Genomic DNA, 21,470 nt, shown 5'->3' with positions numbered 1-21,470 from the left:
CCTCTTATTTGGGCATCCTATCCTCTCCATTGCTGTCAGGGTGCCCAGTTCTGTAACAGCGGCTCCTAGTCTCAGGTCCTCAGAGGACACTCATCCCTGAGCTTGTCAGGCTGCTGGCACCCACCCCCCGCCCCGCAACCAGCACTTCCCTATGGCTTTGGCAAATGGAGAGTCGGTCAGACTGTCCTGCAGAAGATGGACATCTGGTGGGTTTTCCAGCCTGACACGCCATATTCACCTGACACTCTCACTTCTCTGAGCCTTTTGACCCCTCTTCCACCGTCTGACATGGCAGCCCTGGCATTTCTACTTCTTGTGCTGTAATACCACTTTGTTTTTGGCCCCGCTGCGCAGCATGCGGGATCTTAGTTCCCCGACCAGGGATCGAACCCGTGCCTTTGGCAGTGGAAGCATGGAGTCCTAACCACTGGACCTCCAGGGAACTCCCTGGGATACCACTTTCTCCAAGCAGTGTGCTAACACCATCGTTCGAGGTCCTTGTCAGGGTGTCAGTGCTTGTTTATGGTATTAACTCTCTCTTATCCGGCTCTACATCCCCACCCCCGACCTTGATCCATCCCCTTAGATCGCATCCCCTGTGCTCTCCTGGTTCTGCCAACGCAGGGCTCCTTCAAGCCGCCGGCTGAGGTGTGACTTACCTTAGCTATTGCTCGGGTGGCCAGGAGAGGAGGGGGGCAGTTCTAAGGGAGGCTCCTCAGCATCATCCTCAAGCAGGGCGTGTTCTGTGCTCTGAGGGGTCACTTCCAAGTCCCACTCTTTCCGGAGCAGGGCCTGACCTTGGTGCTGCAGACTCATTGTTGGCTGAGACTTCAACCTTCTCTGACATTCTGCTCTGCTTATAATTAAGCCCTGCGCCTGCTCCTCAGCTTTTCCCTCCCCTCCACCTGCAGGAGAGGAGAATTTATATGCATCTAAGGAGGCCCTTGGCTTTCACATTTGGCCTTAAATTAGTGATTAATCACTCTCAGCCTTTTAGAATGGTCTTTCTCCAGTGCATAAGAGCCCCAGCAAGAGCCGGCCCATTCCTTGGGCTTTATAATTAATTATGACTCCCCTAGCCTCTCAAACTCCAGAGAAATTCCCCGCCCCCTCAGCGCGCTCCCTTCGAGTCCAACCTGGAAAAGTGTTCTCAGCTTCATCGCTGCTACTTGCAGGCTGCCAGTTCTGCCCCAGCTGTGGTCCTCACTGCCCGCCATCAGTGGGTGACCCAGCTCCATCCCACTGTTCAGAGGCTGCTTCCTAGAGCTACTGGCTAGGTTGGGTTCCGGGGAAACAGACTCTGAAATGATTTGTGCGAGGGAGGGTCATGGGATCTTGCTCTGGTTGTAAGAGGGGAGGGAAGCAGGACAGGCCAGAGAGAGGGAGGGGTTGGACCGACGGTGCACTTTTAACACCAGCCTTACTTGATCGCCTGGGGAGCGCTGAGGCTGGGATGGTGCTTCAGAGTTCTCCTGAATTAAGGATCCAGGGATCCAGGCCCGTGTCAACCAGTTATTGGATGCGAGCTTCCCCTGCGACAGGGCATGTAAGGTGGAGGGCAGTCCTTGGGGAGGGACTGAGACTTATCAGCAGTAAATATTCCCCACAGCTGGGGGATACCTTTGTCCTGAAGCAGAGCTTCTGGGAGGCGCAGCACACAGCCCAGCACACAATTTATCAATATTTAGTTTTTCATGTATTGGTGGACATTTGGGTTGTTTGGGGGCTAGTGTGATTCCCACTGCTGTGCGCATTCGTGTACATGCCTTTTTTTTTTTTTTGGCTACGCCCCGTGGTATGTGGGATCTTAGTTCCCTGACCGGGGTCCAACAAACCTGCACCCCCTGCAGTGGAAGTGTGGAATCTTAATCACTGGACCGCCAGGGATGTCCCTCGTGTACATGTCTTTCGGTGGCCGTGTGCACTCGTTACTGTTGGGTGTCTACTCGAGAGTGGCAGGGTTGGTGAACTTCAGTAGATATTGCCAAATAGTTTTCTTTTTCTTTCTTATTTTTTAAAAATTATTTATTTATTTGGTTACGTGGGGTCTTAATTGTGGCAGGCGGGCTCCTTAGTTGTGACTCACAGGCTCCTTAGTTGCATCTCTCCTCCTTAGTTGCAGCAGGCGGGCTCCTTAGTTGTGGCTCACGGGTTCCTTAGTTGCGGCTCACCAGCTCCTTAGTTGCGGCATGCGAACTCTTAGTTGTGGCATGCATGTGGGATCTAGTTCCCTGACCAGGGATTGAACCCAGGCCCCCTGCATTGGGAGCATGGAGTCTTAACCACTGTGCCACCAGGGAAGTCCCTGCTGAATAGTTTTCCAAAGTGGCTGCACCATTTTATATTCTCACCAGCAGTGTTCCAGAGTTCTGGTTGCTCTGCATCCTCACCAACACTTGGTATTGTCTGTCCTTTTATTTTAGCCATTCTGGTGGTCCAGACATCAGTGAGTCTTATGTGCAGTCAGGGTGGGAAACCACTGCTCCCTGGCAGATGGGTGGGTGTGAGATTTGGGGAGCACTGGGACCACCCCCACTTTTTTTTTTGGCTGTGCCATGCAGCTTGTGGAACCCTATTTTCCTGATCAGGGATTGAACCCAGGCCCTTGGCAGTGAAAGCACGAGTCCTACCCACTGGACCGCCAGGGAATTCCAGGACCACCCCCACTTGACTGTACCTGATATTCATTTCCAAGTGTCTTCTTCAAAACCAAATCCTGGTTACATTAAAAGGTTATCCGATAGTAACACCCTCAGGTAACTTGGTTTGGCCATCTCCTTTCAGCCTGAGATTCCAGCTCTGAAGGGTTGTGGAAGGAAGCAGGTAAATTTTGCTGCCCGTGAGGCCACACTTCTGTGGATCTCATGAGGACAACCAGAAGCAGCCACAGTGATGCACCCTGTCCAGTGTTTCATGGTTTCCAAAATGCTTTCTCATCTGAGCTCCTTTGGGCTTCACAGCAGCCCCCAAAGGCAGCAAGAGAACATAGTATCAGCTCCATAGGACAGAAGAGGAAACTGAGGCTAATCACTTGTGCAAAGTCATGCAGCAGGTTAGTGGCAAAGTGACCATGAACCCAGCAGTGGATTCCAAGTCCAGGGCTCCAAATTTACTTCTTAGTTTTATTGGCCTGTGGCTCCCCCCTTCCTTTAGAAAGCAACTCGGGGCCAGCCCCACAGCAACCCCCTTCCTTGTTTCATGGTGTACCCCTGCCTGTTGCCCATCAAGGTCCTCTTAGAAGCAGGTAATTCCAAGGGCTCTCTGGGCCTAACTTCTCCAACCTTGATGTTCTCAGCAGTCTCCTGTGGACCTTGCTCGAAGATTTTGAGTTAGGAGGTCTTGTGGGCCCAAGATTCTGCATTTCTCACGAACTCCCATGTGACGCCAGTGCTGCTGGTCCAGGGACCACACTTTGGGTGGTGAGGATTCAGACCACTTCCCAGCCAAGGGCTTTACAGGCAGGTCTTTATGCTGTGCTTGGAATGCCCCCTGGAACTTGGGCAAACACTGGTTAGTTACTGTCTGGATTCTGGCATGAGTGTTAGTTACTACAAGTTCAAGCCTGTCTCCAGTTCCCATTATGGGATGTACCATTCAAGTCATTTGGCTCAGTTCAAAGTCCCTTACTCTTGACACCTCTCTCAGAAGCACCTCTTTCCTCTCCCTCTTCCTGCTCTCTTCTCTTTCCTCTTCTATCAACACTCCTAATTTCCACCCCCATCCCCAAATGGGCAGGATCTCAGCTAGGCATCAGGCAGAAAGCTGGCTGTGTAAACTTATTTATACTAAAGTGTGAATGACTCACATCTCGTCCCTTAACTCTTCCAGTGGTTATTTAGATGTGGGACAAAAAGGAGCTTTCACTTGTTGGAAAAGTTGACAGTGAGGGAAAGAACAGGAAATATTCAGGCATCCCTTCCTGTACCCCCTAACATTTCCCAAACCTGGGTTGATGATTGAGCCCCCCAGCCCACCCTGCCGTTGTAGCTGGAGAGTGGAGAGGCAGCAGGTTGTGCAGATGCAGGAGATTATGCCATGGGACAAAGGACAGCCTGTGAGGGGGAAGGCAGGGGCTAAAGCATGTTGGAGGCTCAGCACCTGCACTGAAGCCTTGGTCACAATGGCTCATTGCAGATAATTGCTGTGGTAATGATGAAGATTGCACAGGCAAACGGATTCCAGTTTACATTCTGCTCCCTGCAAAGGTCATCTATAATTGCCCTGCTTCCTCCCTGTGGCGAGTACAGGGCTGCAGTGGGGGCCTGTCAGGGGGTTTCTGGGCTGCAGGCCCCGACTGAGGGGGTTGGGAGCTGGGAGCCCGCTCGGGGTGATCTCTGCCAGCCTGACTGGGGAGGCAGGTGGTGAGCTCTCAGCGCAGAGGCGGCCTCCTCCCCCTGGGTGACGCTCCAGCTCCCCAGCGCTCTCCGGGCTGAGCTGGCTGGAAGCGGGGCAGGTGGTGCTCGCTGACCCGGTGAGCGGTGACCACTGGCAGGGGCAGTGACTGGTTCTGCTCATCGGTCTTTCTAGAAGCTTCAGCCCCAGATCCCCCTAGCCTGACATGCTGTGGGGCCTTGTGCTCACCTCCCTTCTCTGGTTGTCTTTCTCTACAAAACGAAGGAGTTGGTCCAGACACAGTGGCCCTTCCAGATCTGGATCCCAGGAATCCAGCCTTTGGTGCCCCAGTTTTGTGGAAGATTCGTGCATGGGCTTTGGAGTCAGAATAGAGTTTGAATCATGGCTCATTCCTGCTGTGTGACGTTGGGCTGCTGACTTCACTTCCCTGATCCCCAGTTTCCTCTTTAAAAAAATAAAGATAATGGTAGACATCTCTTAGTGTTGTTTTTGAGATTAAAAGGGACAATAACAATGGACTCTGTAGCTGGCATAATTGAGTGCTTCCTCTGCGTCAGGCACGGTTCTGGGGCTTTTCCTGTCCCCCGAGCTGCCCTGTGAGGTCAGTGCTGCCATTACCCCCATTTTAAGATGAGGAAACATAATGGTGGAAAGCAGACAGGTTTCCAATAGATGTCGGCTGCTGCTAAGATTACTCCTTCTGTGCTCCTTGGGAGGCTTCTCCAGCGAGGCTCCCCCATTTGCTCCATATGCGCTCACCTCTACACCTCCGCTCAATCTCTTCCTTCCCTGAGCTCCCCTTCCTCCCTGCCCCTCCAAGCCTGCACCCCAGCCCTGCCCCTGGCAGCCCTCCCCAGCAGCCAGACCTCTCTGATTCCAGCCTGTCCCGCACCGTCCAGCAGTCTGTTTCCACTGGACTCTGTGACTTCTCCCGAGGCCACCCATGCTCCCCTGGGGCTGAGCCTCTGGCTGATCCTGCTTCATCTCCTCGGATGCACCTGTCACAGCCCTGGGCGTGGAAGGTGCCGGGGAACCCATGTGTTTGAGAAGTTCCAGGGCTAGAGTCTCCCATGGTCACCCCAGACCCAGCATAAACCCCATTGAATGTCTCATGGACCTTGCCTTGTGCTAGAAAGTGGGAATACAGAGACCAACACAAGATGGCCTGGGACTAAGAAGGCTTCAGTGCAGTAGGACAGTGGCTCTCAGCCTGGGATGCCCTTGGGAACCACCTGAGGACCTTGGAATTGCTGATGCCTGGGCCCCACCACAGAGAGTCTGGGGTGCAGCATGGACTTGAGGAGTTTTAAAAGAGTCATGGGTAAGGGACTTCCATGGTGGCGTAGTGGTTAAGAATCCGCCTGCTAATGCAGGGGAAATGGGTTCGAGCCCTGGTCTGGGAAGATCCCACATGCCGCGGAGCAACAAAACCCGTGCGCCACAAGTACTGAGCCTGCGCTCTAGAGCCTGCAAGCCACAACTACTGAGCCTGCAAGCCACAACTACTGAAGCCCACGCGCCTAGAGCCCGTGCTCCGCCGCAAGAGAAGCCACCGCAATGAAAAGCCCGTGCACCACAAGGAAGAGTAGCCCCCGCTCACTGCAACTAGAGAAAAGCACACGCGCAGCAATGAAGACCCAACGTAGCCAAAAATAATTAAAAAAACAAAAGAAAAACCTTGAGGATATTAAAAAAAAATAAAGAGTCGTGGGTAAGAAAATTGGACATCCACATGCAAAACAATAAAGTTGGACCCTTACCTGACACCACATACAAAAATGGATCAAAGACCTAAATGTAAGAACTAAAGTGATAAAACTCTTAGAAGAAAATGTACAGGGAAATCTTCATAATATTGGATTTGGCAATGATTTCTTGGATACGACATGAAAAGCACAGGCAACAAAAGAAAAAATAAATAAATAAATAGGACTTCATCAAAATTTAAAACTCTATCAAGAGAGTGAAAAGACAACATACAGAATGAGAGAAAATATTTGCAAATGATATATCTGGTTAGGGATTAATATTCAGAATGTATAAAGAACTCCTACAACTCAACAACAAAGAACCAAACAACCGGTTTAAAAAATAAGCAAAGGACTTGAATAGACATTTCTACAAAGAAGATATACAGATGGCTAATAAGCACATGAAAAGATGTTCAATATCATTAATCATTAGGGAAATGCAAATCAAAACTACAATGAGATTCCACTTCACACCCATTAGGATGGCCATTATCAAAAAAAGCAGAAAATAACAAGTGTTGGTGAGGATGTGGAGAAATTGGAACCCTTCTGCATTGCTGATGGGAATGTAAACGGGTACAGCTGCTGTGGAAAACAGTTTGATGGTTCATCAAAAAGTTAAACATAGAATATGATCCAAAATCCCACTTCTAGGTCTCTACCCAAAAGAACTGAAGCAGGGACTCAAACAGATACTGAAACACCATTGTTCATAGCAGCGTTATTAACAGTAGCCAAAAGGTGAAAACAGCCCAATTGTCCATTGGTGGATGAAGGGTAAACAAAATGTGGTAAATCCATACAATGAAAAATTACTCACCCTTAAACAGGAATGAAATTCTGATACATGCTGCAACATGGATGAACATTGAAAACATTATGCTAAGTGAAAGAAGCCAGACACAAAAGGATGAGTATTGTGTGATTCCACTTAATATGAGGCGCCTAGACTAGGCAAATTCATAGACACAGAAGGTAGAATGGTGGTTGCCAGGGGCTGGAGGGAAGGCAGGGAATGGGGAGTTACTAATAGGTACAGACTTTCAGTTTGGGGTGATGCAAAGCTCTAGAGATGGATTGTGGTAATGGTTGCATAACAATGTGAATATACCTAATTGTACAATTAAAAATGGTTAAAGTGGTAAATTTTATGTTATATATTTTTCACCACAGGTTTTTTTTTGGCCGCGCCACGTGGCTTGCGGGATCTTAGTTCCCCGACCAGGGAGGAACCCTAGCCCCTGCCAGTGAGAGCGCGGAGTCCTAACCGTTGGACCACCAGGGAATTCCCTCACCACAGTTTAAAAAAAAAAAAAAAGTGTTCCAGGTGATTCTCATGTGCCTCTGGATTGAGAGCACTCTAAGAAGGGCCAGCAGACCAGTATGAAAATAATAGTTGCAGTTAAATACTACAGGTGCTGGGATAGACATGAGTGTGTATGTGGAAAGGATGGGCATATCTGTGTAAAAAGGTCAGAGGGTCAGGGAAGATTTTTTTCCCCATGAGGCAGGCTACTGTAATGATTTGGTCAGTTCTAGAGCCAGACTGCTTGGTCTCAAATCCTGCCTAGCTCAGTGAGTTCTGTGCAGTAACTTAGGCAAGTTACTGCTCTGTACCTTAGTTTCCTCATCTATAAAATGGGAATAATAATAATGCCGGCCTTATAGGGAAGCTATGAAGTTAAATAAGGCCATCCATGTAAAGCGTTTAGGACAGTGCCTGCTCAGTAAATGTTAGATAATGTTATGGTAATGAATATACCATAATTTATTTATCAATTTCGCCAACTATGGACATTTAGGTTTTCTCCCTTTTCTGATTTAACAAAATTGCAAAGGACATTTTTGTGTTTGTTTTCTTGAGGACATAAGATTTTCTCAAGAATGTATGCCAAGAAGTAGAATCCTAAGTTGTTGGGATGGGCATAGTCAACTTTATGACCCACCATTGTGATGTGTGCCCACCATCACAATGCTCTCCAGTGTTGGGGAAACTACTGGGGTCTCTTGAAAGAATTATTTCAACATGATATTTTAAAATATGTGAACCCTGTGTTCAGACGTGTGAGCCTTGCAGATGGTAACAGTTGGGATGCCAATAACAGAAAAAACAACTCAAAATGGTTTAAATCATTGTGACTCAAATTTTATTGTGTAAATGGATCACATATTACCTGTTAAAATGCAAACTCTGAGTCAGTAGGTCTCAGAGTGTGGGGTGGGGCCTGAGAGTCTCCATTTCTAATAAGCTTTTGGGTAATACTAACGCTGATGGTCTACCAACCACACTTTCAGTAGCAAGGGTTCTTAAACTTGGCTGCACATTGAAATACCTGGGGGAGGCTTAAAAAATGCTGACTGTTGGGTCCTTCACTCAGAGATTCTGACTTAATTCGTATGGGGTGAGTTTTTAAAGCTTCCCAGTTATTCTAATGGGCAGCAAAGTTTGGGAACTACTTACTTAAACAAAAAGGGAGACTCATTATCTTGGTTACCAGGATCTCCCGAGGACAGCTCCAGCATTGGTTAGTTCTGTGATTCAATCACCTCCAGAAACCAGCTTCTTTCTGGCCCTCCTCTTAGGCTACCACAGCTCCAGACATCACATGCAGACTCCACAATGTCTAAGAAGATGAGACTATTTCTTCCCAAATGTCTCTTATCATCAACAAGGAATCCTTTCCTGGAAGGTCTTTCTCTCTGGTCTAACTGGCCAGGGGAACAGGTGTGCCACAAATCACTTAGAGAGCAGTGGTTCTTAAAGTGGGGTCCCTGGACCAGGATCATCAGCATCACCTGAGCACTCAATAGAAAGGCAAATTCTTGAGCCCCACCACAGACCTATTGAATCAGAAACTTTGGGGGTGAGGCCCAGCAATCTGTTTTAACAAGTCTTTCAGGTGATTCTGATGAATGTTCAAGTTTGAGAACCACTGGCTTAGAGTTTATATCTTGGACCAGTGGTTCTCAATCTGGGTTGATTTCACCCCCCCAGGGGACATTCAGCGTCTGCAGAAGTTTTTGTTTGTTATAACTGGGGGATAGGTGCTACTGGCATCTAGTGGGTAGAGGCCAGGGATGCTGCCCAACATCCTACAATGCATAGGACAATCCCCCAACGAAGAATTATCCAGCACCAAATGTCAGTAGCGCTGAAGTTGAGAGACCCTGTCTTAGGCCAGTCAGCATTTCTTCTGAGTCACTTGTTATGTAGTCAGGACTCCGGTCGGCAAGAGCCAAAGAGGAATGACTGTTGGTTACAGAACCAACAGTGTCTGCTCCTGGAAATTACTTTCACGATAAATCAGACATCCCCACCATCTTTCCCACCCTGCCCCCTTGTGGCGAAGCCCTTTCTTTAAAAATAGAGAAATACTATAGAATGCAAAGAATGGGGTTGGCAGGGTCAAAGAGGTTTCTGTTTGTCAGGAGGAGCAAACACACAGCCGCTGGCTCTCTCCTTTTTTTGCCGGGGGGGGGGGGGGGGGGGCGGGGGGGGGCGGAGGGGGGGGAATCCTGGCTGGGGGAGGGGGGTGTTGACAGGGGTCATACTTGGTGGCTTGCTCCAAATATTATTGGTCATGCTGTTTTGTCAGGAGATTAATCATCTCTCTCTAAACATAATACATGATTTTAAAGGTTGGCTATATCCCTAAATGTGACTTTTGCAGTGTTTTGGAACCATTTTCTTTTTTTTTTTTTTTTTTTTGGTCCAAGAAATGCAGCCCCATCGTGTCATATGAGCAGGGGAACAACTAGAATGTAATGTGTAGGGAACTCGTCTTTTGGGCCCCATCAAGTGTGTGACACTGGACATGCCTGCATTTGTATGGACTACCTTCTAGCACTGTCTCTTTGAATTTTCTGCAATGATGGAAATGTTCTATTTCTTTTTTAAAAATAATTAATTAATTAATTTTATTTTTGGCTGCATTGGGTCTTCGTTGCTGCGCATAGGCTTTCTCTAGTTGCGGTGAGTGGGGTCTACTCTTCGTTGCAATGCGTGGGCTTCTCTTTGCGGTGGCTTCTCTTGTTGTGGAGCACGGGCTCTAGGTGCGCACGCTTCAGTAGTTGTGGCTCGCGGGCTCTAGAGCACAGGCTCAGTAGTTGTGGCGCATGGGCTTTTTTTTTTTTTTTTGGCTGCGTTGGGTCTTTGTTGCTGCGCTCGGGCTTTCTCTAGTTGCAGTGAGCGGGGGCTACTCTTTGTTGCGGAGCACGGGCTCTAGGGCACATGGGCCTCAGTAGTTGTGGCACGCGGGCTCAGTAGTTGTGGCTTGCGGGCTCCAGAGTGCAGGCTCAGTCGTTGTGGAGCACAGGCTTAGTTGCTCCGCGACATGTGGGATCTTCCCGGACCAGGGCTCGAACCCGTGTCCCCTGTATTGGCAGGCAGATTCTTAACCACTGCGCCACCAGGGAAGCCCAGAAATGTACTATTTCTGCACTAAGATGGTAGCCACTAGCCACATGTGGCTGTTGAACACATGAAATGTGGCTACTGCAGCTGAGGAATTGATTTTTTTTTTTTTTTAGGAATTGAATTTTCAAATTTATTTAAATCTATTTAACTGAAATTTGAATAGTCAATGGCACCAGTGGCAACTGTAATGGACCGTGTCACCTTAGATGCCCTGAGTTGCCCCCATGGTTCTCCGCAGCTTGCCGGCTCGTGGTGGGCCCCGAGAAGCACTCAGCATACAGGCTACTTAGAGCTGGATGGGTTCGTACTTAGAGGATTCCCTGTCCGGCCGATCTCAGCTGGCATCCCCCTGCCCACCGGCCCCAGATTCTAGAGAGAGGCTCGGTTATTTTGTATTTTTTTTTTTTTTTGGCCGCGCCCTGAGGCCTGTGGGATCTTAGTTCCCCGACCAGGGATTGAACCTGAGCCCTTGGCAGTGAAAGCGCGGAGTCCTAACCACTGGACTGCTAGGGAATTCCTGAGGCTTGGTTGTTTTGAATGTTGTGAAAAGCTGTCCCCACACTGAGCATTTCCCAGCTGAGGCAGCTCAGTCCACCCAATATCTCAGAGCTCTTTGCTTTTGGTGAGAATTTTCTCAGTTCAGAGTAGAAATGTTGATTATACCATACCGGTCAAGAACTCTACCTGGTAATTAATTGAGTAAAAAGTCAAGGGACTTCCCTGGCGGTCCAGTGGTTAAGAATCCGCCTTTCAATGCAGGGGACACGGGTTCGATCCCTGGTCCGGGAAGATCCCACATGACGCGGAGCAACTAAGCCCATGCGCCACAACTACTGAGCCTGCGCTCTAGAGCCCGCGAGCCACAAATACTGAGCCTGCATGCCACAACTACTGAGCCCGCGAGCCACAACTGCTGACTGAGCCCTTGTGCCACAACTACTGAAGCCCGCATGCCTAGAGCCCGTGCTCTGCCACAAGAGAAGCCACCGCAATGAGAAGCCCTGGCACTGCAACGAAGAGTAGCCCCTGCTTTCCGCAACTAGAGAAAGCCAGTGCACAGCAAAGAAGACCCAACGCAGCCAAAAATAAATAAATAAATAAAATTTATTTAAAATAAAAAAAAAGACTCTGTGTTCCACTGCAGGGGGTGTGGGTTCGATCCCTGGTTGGGGGAACTAAGATCCTGTGTGCTGCGTGGTGTGGCAAAAAAAAAAAAAAAAAAGTCAATTTGTTTTCCAATTGAAAAAATTACTTAGCATGTGCAGTTTGTTTGGTAGACAAAAATCTTTCAAAACGTGGGGTTCCTTGGGTCAAAAAATACGCAAAGGGTCCCTGAGTGGTGCAGAAGTTGGAAATTGCTAATCTAGTCCAACCCCCTCACTTTGAGGGAGGAAACTGACACAGGCAGACAGGGGAGACCCATGCCAGGTCTTCGGGCTGGGATGGGGCTGAGTCAGGACTAAAAGCCAGAGCCCTAGGCTTGTGGGAGAGGCCAGTGTCTGAACAGGCGTCTTGTGCCCCACTGTGTGTGTGTCTGTCCTGGGCTGTCTGCCCCCCAGGACAGCGATTGTGGCATTCCTTTTGATCAGTGCCCAGACAGGTGGGGAGGTGTAAAAGCCTCTTTGATGACGGTGTCATGGAATAGGTGTTATAGGATAGGAGCAGGGCTGCAGGTGTGCTCACTGGGCTGCCTGTATCACAGTGGGGAGCTACGTGGAAAGAAGGTCATAAAAAATGCAAATTCTTGGGCCCTGTTATAGACCTACTGTGGTGGTCTGGTACTCTGGTGCTCCCTACCCCCACCTGTGAACCCCAGCTCCTGCTATTCACACCCTAGTTAAGCCTCACCCCCCAATTCCCCCCAATTCCCCACCCCTGTCCACCTCCCACATGGACTCTGGGCTTGGCCATTGACTTGCTTTGGCCAGTGAGACACTGGCCGGCGTGATAGAAGCAGAGGCTTGCTTGATAGGTAGGTGCCCACACATTAGAACTTGTCCTTTTGGAATGTGTGCTCTTGGAGCCCTGAGCTATCATGTTAAGTAGGGCCAGGTACCCCGTTGGAGAGAGCACGTGAGAGGGAAGGCAGAGAGGGAACGGGGGGAGGGGGAGGGACAGGGTCAGTTGTGTGAATGAAGAAGCTGTCTTGGACATTTTAGCCCCAGCTGAGGCCATGTGGGAAAGCACCACCCAGCGAACCCACCACCCCACACCCTGGTGGTAGGGGATGGGGCACTGGTTACTGCCAGGCAAGGCTCCCCACTTGACCCCTGCTCATAGGGATGGGGTGGGACTGGCTGCAGTTTTTTCCATGGTGTTTGGCTAGAGTAAGGCACTTATTGTTTTAAAAGTTTTTGTCTTGCTAAACTGCACCTTTCCTAGTCCTTTGGCTAAAGAGAGGAGGCTTGTCTTGGGGCTGTTTTTGTCCACGTTTATTGGTCTTTCTGGGTTGCTGACTTCTCCCACAACACATCTGGGATATAGCAGGCAAAAAGAAAACCCAGAGAACTCACTGCACTGTCGTTCCTTGGGTCCTGAGGTCCCTAGTCAGTCTGCCTTCTTCTCTCCCCCTTTAGAGTCTTCTTATGTTTGTTTTATATGTAATGCCCAGGGTTTTTAGCTGGACTTTGCAGAAGGAAAAGGGACAAGTACATTTACTCCATCTTTTGCCCAGGAACCAGAAATCCAGATTTGCCTGTTCTTGAGCTTCATATAAATAGAATCCACAAGAAAGGCCAAACTTGACCCTGAAGTCAACAGAAAAGAAATAAAAAAATCTCTGTCAACAACGACAACAAAAAAATAGAATCCACTATGTATGTTCTTCTCGGTTTGTGCTTCTCTTGCTCATCATGATGTCTTGAGATTTTTTCCATGTGGTTGTGTGTAGTTGGATGCTTTTCATTGCTGTATAGTATTCAACTATGTAAGCAAACCACACGGTAGCATTTGCACAGTGGAGTCCTAGACAGCAGTGAAAAAGCAAACTACCTCAACTGCATGCAATAACCACACGATTTGTTGATCAGTCCTTCTGTGGATGGGCATTTGGGTTGCTTCCAGTTTGGAGCTACTATGAGTAAAGCTGCTACAAGTGCTCTTGGTCATGGGTTTCAGTGACCACAAACACTCATTTCTGTTGGGAATAAATACTGCAAAAGCCTCTTAACTGGTCTCTTTGTTTTAGCCTGTTGCCTCCTTCTAGTAACTTTTCCATATCAAAGCCACAGTGATCTTTCAAAAACATTAACTGGACCTCTTCTCCACCCTTGCTCAAAAATACCAGTGCCTTCCTTTCTTGCTTAGAATAAAATCCAGATCCTCACCATGGTCCACAAGGCCCTACAGGATCTAGCCCCTGCCTGTTCTTTGTTCCTACCTTGTTTACTCCCCTCTCTGCTGTCCCTTCACCTACCCACACACCTGTCCACCCACCCATTCAGTTTTGGGTGCCTTCAGTGTGCCGAGCTCACTCCCACTTCAGGACATGTGCCTTTGCTGTCCCCTCTGCCAGAAACAGTCTCCCCCCAAATTATCACATACTTCCTTTTCCCCTTTATATAAGTCTTTGTTCAAATGTTATCTCTTCAAAGAGGGATAAATGGCCCCCACTTACCCTCTCTATCCCTTTACCCACATTATTTTTCTTGATGGTTCCCATCATCACTTGAACTTTTACTCTTTATTTGTGGAGTGTCTCCCACTTTGGCATGAAACATCCATGGGGTTATCTCGTGGTTATGTGCTGTGTCCCGCTGCCTAGAGCAGTGCTGCATGTAGTAGGTGCTCAGGAAACGTTTGTTAAATGTTAAAGACACTGACGTGGGATTTGGTCAGATGCTTCAGTTCTGACACCAGCATCATCTTCAAGCTATATCACGGGCCAAGTCCCTTAGACTCTAATCTCCTGGGATCTTGTGACAATGCAGATTCTGATCAGGAGGTCTGGGGTGGGACCTGAGATTCTGCCTTTCCTACCAGCTCCCAGGTGATGCCCAAGCTGTGGGACCTGGGACCCAGGCTTTGAATAGTGAGGCCGTAACTGCTCTGAGCCTCAGTTTCCACACCTGTAAAATGGCTCATTGTGGAAAACAAGTGGGTGAAGTGTGTAAAGCACTGTGCACAGTGCCTGGCCTTAGCACACACTCAGTAAGTTTCGACTGCCCCTCCTCTGGGGACCTTTCAGGCTCTGAAACTCAAAGTAGTTGTTGGTTTTCTCCCTCTGATTCCTTCCACGTGTTTAGTCCCCTACACAGACCCTCAGCAGAGCTTTGTCCAGTTTATTTCTCCATTGCTGGCCAGCAATCTGCTCCATTCTCCTGTCATGGGCAGAGGTTTTGGGAGGATTCTGGCATTTTGACAGTCATGGGGCATTATGCAAATGAGATACAAAGCAGCAGTTAATGAGCCCTGATTGCATTTACCCAGCACTGGGGAACACGGAGGATAACTGCTGGGCTGGGGAGGGGGGCAATTATACTCTTTGGGTTGAACAAGGAGGCGGTGACAGAACAGGTTGGCTGCTCCTGGGGGGCACGAGAGCAGCTGCCCTGTGGCCTGGGTGAGGCCCCCTCCTCATTTGTAGACTGATCCCACCTGTGGGACTGGAACACGATTAAGGTCCAGGAATGGGGGCTGAGGTCGGGCATGGGGTGTGTGTGTGTGTGTGTGTGTGGCATGGGGGGTGTCCCTGGGCCTGTCCAGGGCCTACAAGTAGGGAAGTGGAGGCTGCAGATGGCGACTCCTTGATATTTTTCTAGCCCAATTAACATGCAGAGGAAAGTTGCAACAAAACTGTGGCAGAGGACAATTTTCCCCTGAATGGGGTTCACTTGGGAAGAAGGAGATGAGGGAGGTAGGAGATAAAGACGGAGTAGTTTCAAAGGGCACAGGCTGACATGGTGTAACCTATTACCCGTATTTTTCCTGGTTTGGGGGGTCTCTTATCGATGTCAACTTTGACAAAAACTAAGGATATCCCAATCTTGTTGTCTTCTACCCTTATGATACCTGTCTTGGGGGCCCTCCCAACAGCAGATGGGGCTGATCAGGCTGACAGTAGGGTGGGGTGGGGTGGATGCTCTCTGGCCTGGGGAAGGTGGGGGGCGACAGAAGGGGTCAGCTTCTCGCACAGAGCCTGCCTGAGTGTGGGAGGGCAGAACTCAGGGGTCTGCCAGGCAGCAGATGGGGCTGGATCAGGCTGATGGAGGTGGGTCGGGGGCAGCTGTCTTTGGTATCCCTGGATGGAGCCGGCTCTTTAGGAGAAAGATGATCCGAGGCTGGGGGCTGGCAGGTGGGCAGGGGGCTCTGCTTACAGGGCCTGGGAACTCGATCCCTCCCCACCCCCTAGCTCTCCCGGGAATCTCTGCTCTCAGGCTCCAGGCATCCCCACCCTCTTGGCCTGGGTGTCGACCTCACCGACTATTGAGGACCTCCAGGCCTGGGGACACCCAGCATCAGGCTTCTGGCCCAAGTAGGCCAGGCTGGAAGTCACCTCTGAGGTCGTTTGGGGGAGGGGTCCTCACTCATGCCCACTATGTGACTGGCACTTCAAGTACTTATGACCCTGTCCTGCCTTTGACCTAAGGATGAGAAGCACCCTGGCTGTGAAACTCCTAGAAGATGGGTGGCTGTTACTGTGTTTCCTAATCAGATCTTTCCTAATGGAACCAACATAGAGCCTCGGGAAAAGCTTGGCAGGCATAGGGTTCAAATCCCAGCCCAGGCATTTTCTGGCTTTGTCCCCTTGGGCAAATTGCTCAATCTCTCAGAGCCTCTGTTTCCTAATCAGTCCTGTGACCTCACCTGCAGGGCTGCCGTGACAGCCAGAGACGCTACAGGAGAACTGGAATCAGTAAATCCACTAGCTCGTCACTCCTAAGGGCAGGGACTTTGTTCTGCCCACGGCCTGTGTCCCAGCACCTAGAACAGTTCGTGGTGGGTGCCTAGTAAATATCCGTTGAATGAATGAAATGCCCTATTTCATCTATTCTAAGATGATTTCCCCCTCACATTTGACATCACTGATATTAGGATGCTTCATACAATTTATAGCATGTCTTGGTTTAATTGGCAGCAGTCTTATGATTGAGAGGGGTCTTAGATGGGATGAACTATGGAAGAGGCTATCATTATTATTAACAGGCACTTTTTGGCTTAATTTTTGGTGGGCTTCTGGTTCTTTCTGATTGTGTGTGCCCTCTCCAGGCTGTGTGGGGTCCCTGAGAATCACCCTAGGGCACAGGGGCTGCAGTCATCCTGCCTGAGGTCTTTCTGAGGCGGTGCTGGGCTGGGGTCAGCACATCCTGTGGGGAACACTGTGTGTCCTGGGCCCCTTTCTCCACTTGATCTACAGCCCCCGCTCCGGCCCCCACTGGATGCTATCCCTCCTGGGGAGGAGGGGGTGGCAGGGCTGTCTGAGTCTGGAACTTCCTCTGGGGAGGAGGGTCCCATTTTACTCAATCCTGTCATAATTCCAAGTACCAGGACTGGACAGCAGCTAGGAGGGTGGGGGGAATATCTGTGAGCCTCCTAGGCTGAGGGGGCTCTAGGTAGGATCTAGTCTGGACCAGGCAGAGGACTTTCAGAATGAGGGAGAGGGAGTGGGGGAGGGTGGACCCCATCTCCTCCCAACCCCAGTCCCCTCCAGTCCCTCCAGCAGCCAAGCTAAGACACGGTGGGCAGATTAGTATCTAGAAGAGCAGACAGATCCTCTCCTGGTTGAGACACTTGTGTCACCGATCCGTCCCATAAGGCTAGGGTTGGGGGCTTGCGTGTATAGCTGTGATTTTATGTAGGAAGGGTTTGTGTGATACATGTTCTGGATCCGTGTAGATGTGTGTACACTGATATTAGTGTTAGAGTTATGTGTAAGTATGTGTATGTGTTACCTGTGCATGTATAGGTAGATCCACAGATTTGTGGAAATGCACGTGTGCAGATGCACGTGATGGGTGTTTGTATATATAAGTGTGTCGTTGGGGTGCACATGTGCATGGACACATGTTGGTGCTAATGAGTCATACGTGTGTGGTACAAGCCTAGATGTTTGCTCTAAGGGGTGTGTGACAGCTGTGGCCTGTGGGAGCAGCACCAGAATTCGGATCACAAAGCCTCGCTGCCAATAACAAGCCCAGGAGCCTTGGATGCCCAGACGAGTTGTTTCACTACTGCGGGCCTCAGTTTCCAATCTGTAAAATGGGTATGGAATCTCATGGAATGAGATTGTAGACGAGCATCTCACACTCGGCCTGACACAGAAAAATCTCAGAATAAAAGTTTGGAATTGAGGAATGACTGAATGAGAATAAATGATTAAGCAAGTAGAAATGTTTTACAGAGAGGCACGCGGTAAGATTTTAAGGACCTGAGGGAAGCATGTGGAAAGGTGCAGCTTACAGTGCCTTGAAGGGATGCTGGGGGAGCAGGGTCTCAGGCAGAAAGAGAAGACGGGGCTGGAGCAGGGACCCCCCCCCCACCCCGTGGGGCGTGGCTGCAAGAGCCTGGGAAGGTGAAGTGTGCGCGTGCCCAACCGCCCGTGGATGCAGGAGCCGCAACGTAGGCGGGCGTCCCCCGGTGTACGCGGGAAAGAGGCTGGCTGAGCGAGCATTGCCCGGTTGCCATAGAAACGAGAAGGAGGTGGGTGGTGGGAGAAGGAGGCGGGGGGCGGGAGAAGGAGGCGGGTCGGGAGGCGGGAGGGGGAGGAGGCGGCCGTGGGGGCGGGGAGCTGGCTTCTGCAGTTCGGGCGCTGCTGCCTTCACGAGCAGCGAGCGGTGGAGGGAACCCAAGAGGACAGAGCTCCTGGCCCGGGCGCCAGGCCCCCTCCCCGCCCGCCACCACGGAGAAGGAGGAGGACAGCCGGCCCCTCCGGCCCTGGCCTGGCCCAGTGGGGACAGTGCACTCCTACGTGCCCCTGGCTGGGTGCCCAGACGGGCCCAGGTAGGCATTCCGGTGGGGACAGCCAGAAGAGGCTGCACGGAGAGTGGGGCCCCGGAGCTGTCCTGCCTTCCTACCGGCAGTACCTGGTGGCAAGCACAGGGGCCGAAGGGGCCAGGGCCAGTAGACCTGGTGGGGAGCAGCCTGCATCCTGAGAGGCCCTCTTCAGAACCTGGGGCCTCCCCATCAGGAGGACTGTGCCCCTGCTAGCTCTCCTCCTCTGCACTTCTGTCCCTCTCTCCACCCCTGCCACAGGTCCCGACTGGAGAAATGCCTCTTCCCAGGCAGAGCAGGCCAAGGGGGCTGGAGCTCCCAGGAACCCAAAGTGCCTGCTCCCCAGTCTGAGGCTGGTGGGGGTGGGTGGGTGAGGATGCCCCCCGCCCCCGCTCAGGGCACTGCTGGGCCCTGGCCATTTGGAACCAGCAGAACCCCCCCTCCCCCATCAGCAGCCTCCCTGCTGGCCCCGTTGCTCTCAGGCCCTGGGCTTAGAGCCCCGGGTCAGGGGGGAGGCATCTCTCTTCTCCCCCAAGCTGAGGCCCTTACCCCTCCTTGTTCTCCCTGCAGACCCAGTTCCCCCAGATCTCCCAAAGGACCCCTGTCACACCACTGCAGCAAGCCCAAGGGCTCCATGCTGGGGTATAGGAGAGTGGGCCCTGATTGGGTGGGGGGGTGCCTGTGGCCCTCCCTCCCGCTCTCTCTGTGCCTCTGCTGCATTGCTTCTGGGGATGACTCCACTGCTGCTGGGGGAGCTCGGGGCACTGCAGAGGATCCGCTGCCTGCTGCCCAGGAGGGGGTGGGGCCGGGCCTGGGGAGGCGCTGGGCCGCACTGCCTGGCTCTGGGCACGGAGGGGGCAGGAGGGCCTGCAGCAGCGCAGTGGGTGGGGTGCACCTGGTCCTGGTGGGCCCTGGGCCACAGCTAAAGGGCCTCGGCCAGCGTGGGGAGGAGGTCCCAGCCTGAGGGGGCAGGGGGTGGTGTGTGCAACCTCAGGCGTGCCTAGGGTGCCTGGGCCTTGGAGGGTTTGCCCCCTTCTCCTGCCTGCCTTCCGTCCCCGGCACCCCCTGAGAGCTTGGCTGGGTCCTGGCACCACTCTGTGGAGCTTCCCCTTCCCTGGGCACTTGGGGAGTGAGAGCACCCGGGACAGGGGCCAGTGTGATGGGGCTGGGGAATATGTGCTGAGAGGCTGACGTGGCTCCATTCATTTCTGCAAACCTTAGTTGCACCTGCTGAGTATAGGCACAAGGGCCTCCCCCTTCAGTGTTAAGGGCCCAGGAGGTGAGAGGGCGGGTCTCAGGTGGCAGGAGCTTGGGTGGGGTTGCAGATCTGCCCAGAAGCTGGCAACCCAGTAACCCGTGTGCACTGTCACCATCTGCCCCCTGCTTCTCTGAGCCCCGGCACAGATCAGGGCCTGGGGCCGGCACTGGTGTCTATCCTGCTTCACCTCCTACAGCTGGACCAGCCTCCATCCCGGCCACAACAAGGGCCGGTGAGGCCTGGAGGTCAAGAGCTGGAAGGATCTGTCCCTTCCCCAGGCCCTTCAGGCCTGGCCCTGACCACCCCCCCCCCCATTCCTGTTTGGCCTTCTCTAGGCCACATTCCCCTTCTTTTCAATTTTTTTCTGTCCCATGTCCCCCTGGGGTCTGTCTTTGCTTGCTCTGTCTCTCTCCTACTCTTTTTGCCCTAAGGCTCTGGGGCAGTTAGCCAGCAGAATGGCCTCCTGGGGCCCATTTCCCAGCCCCACCCCATCACCCCCAGTGGGCTCACAGCCCAGGGCACATGCCCCCCACCTCCAGCAGCCTTCCCAGCATCAGAGAGAGCTGAAGGGAAGCCCCAGGAGCACTCAGAGGCCAGGGCCCCAGGACTAGAAAAACAGTTTGGCCCAGGCTGGCCCCTCCCCACATGCCCCCAGTGCAGGAGCTCTGGGGAGAAGGAACATCTCCACTTGGCTCTCAGGGCGCCAAAACTGAGCTCCCATCTCCCTTAAATTGTTCCTCCTGCGGTGCTCTCCATCTCAGGAAACAGCACCCCACCTGCCAGCTGCTCAGGCCCAAACCCTGATGCCACCCTTGACTCCTCCTCCCTCTCGCACTCACATCCAAACCATCAGCAAATTCTGTTGGCCCCAAGTCTGAGTATTTCCCATCCCACCCGCCTCTCACTGCTTCTGGCATTACTACCTTGGTCTGAGCCCCCATCTTCCCTGATGGGAGGGCTGCAGCCACCTGCCAGCAGGTGCCCTGTACTTCTTGCCCCCCATAGTCCCCTATTCCTACGCCCCCAGCAGCCAGGGAGCCTTTAAAACCTAAGCCAGGGACTTTCCTGGTGGTCCAGTGGCTAAGACGTCACGCTGCCAATGCAGAGGGCCTGGGTTTGATCCCTGGTCAGAGAACTAGATCCCACGTGCCGCAACTAAAACATCCCACGTGCCACAACTAAAGCATCCCGCATGCCGCAACTGAAAAAGATCCTGCATGCAGCAACTAAAAGATCCTGCACGCGGCAACTAAGACCCGGTGCAGCCAAATAAATAAATGAATAAATATTAAAAACAACAACAACAAAAAAACCCTAAGCCAGATCACATCCCACCTCTTCTCACACCCTGCAGTGGCTCCCATCTCACTTGATGGGGGAAAAGTCACAGGCCTCACTCGGACCTACAAGGCACCATGTGTCTGCATTCTCTCCCCGCCTTCCCCACCAACCTCTCTGACTTCAGCCTTCCCCTCTCCTCCTCACTCCCTCTGTTCCAGCCACATGGCCCCCTTGTTCCTCAACCATGGCAGCCATGCTTGTGCCTCAGGGCCTTTGCACTGGCTGTTCCCTCGGCCTGGATGCTCTTCCCCCAGATATCTGCATGGTGCCCTCCCTCACCTCCTTCAGGTCTTTGCTCAAATGCCACTTTCTGAGAATGGCCTTCTCTGACCAGCCTGTGTAAAACAGCATCGCTCCTAAACCCCCACCATCCCTCCCTGACCCCTTCACTACCTTATTCTTCTCCAGAGCTTTTGTCACC

The 21,470-nt window shown here is 51.6% G+C and overlaps 1 protein-coding gene across 2 annotated transcripts in view; it reads left to right on the top strand.

Moving 5' to 3' along the window:
• PACSIN1 (protein kinase C and casein kinase substrate in neurons 1) overlaps window positions 1-21,470 on the top strand; it is a 63,019-nt gene that overhangs the window by 18,602 nt on the left and 22,947 nt on the right. The window contains exon 1 of one of the 2 annotated variants that reach the window (XM_061195139.1): window positions 18,437-18,459. The exons of the other annotated variant lie outside the window; for it this stretch is intronic. The gene's annotated coding sequence lies outside the window, so the exon portion shown is untranslated. Of the gene's footprint in view, window positions 1-18,436; window positions 18,460-21,470 lie in introns of those variants that run through there. 2 annotated transcript variants of the gene reach the window in all.

The sequence above is a fragment of the Eubalaena glacialis genome, chromosome 7 (assembly GCF_028564815.1).
Source record: "Eubalaena glacialis isolate mEubGla1 chromosome 7, mEubGla1.1.hap2.+ XY, whole genome shotgun sequence".
NCBI classification, from domain to species: Eukaryota; Metazoa; Chordata; class Mammalia; order Artiodactyla; family Balaenidae; genus Eubalaena; species Eubalaena glacialis.
This window is presented reverse-complemented; position numbering and strand designations above follow the sequence as displayed.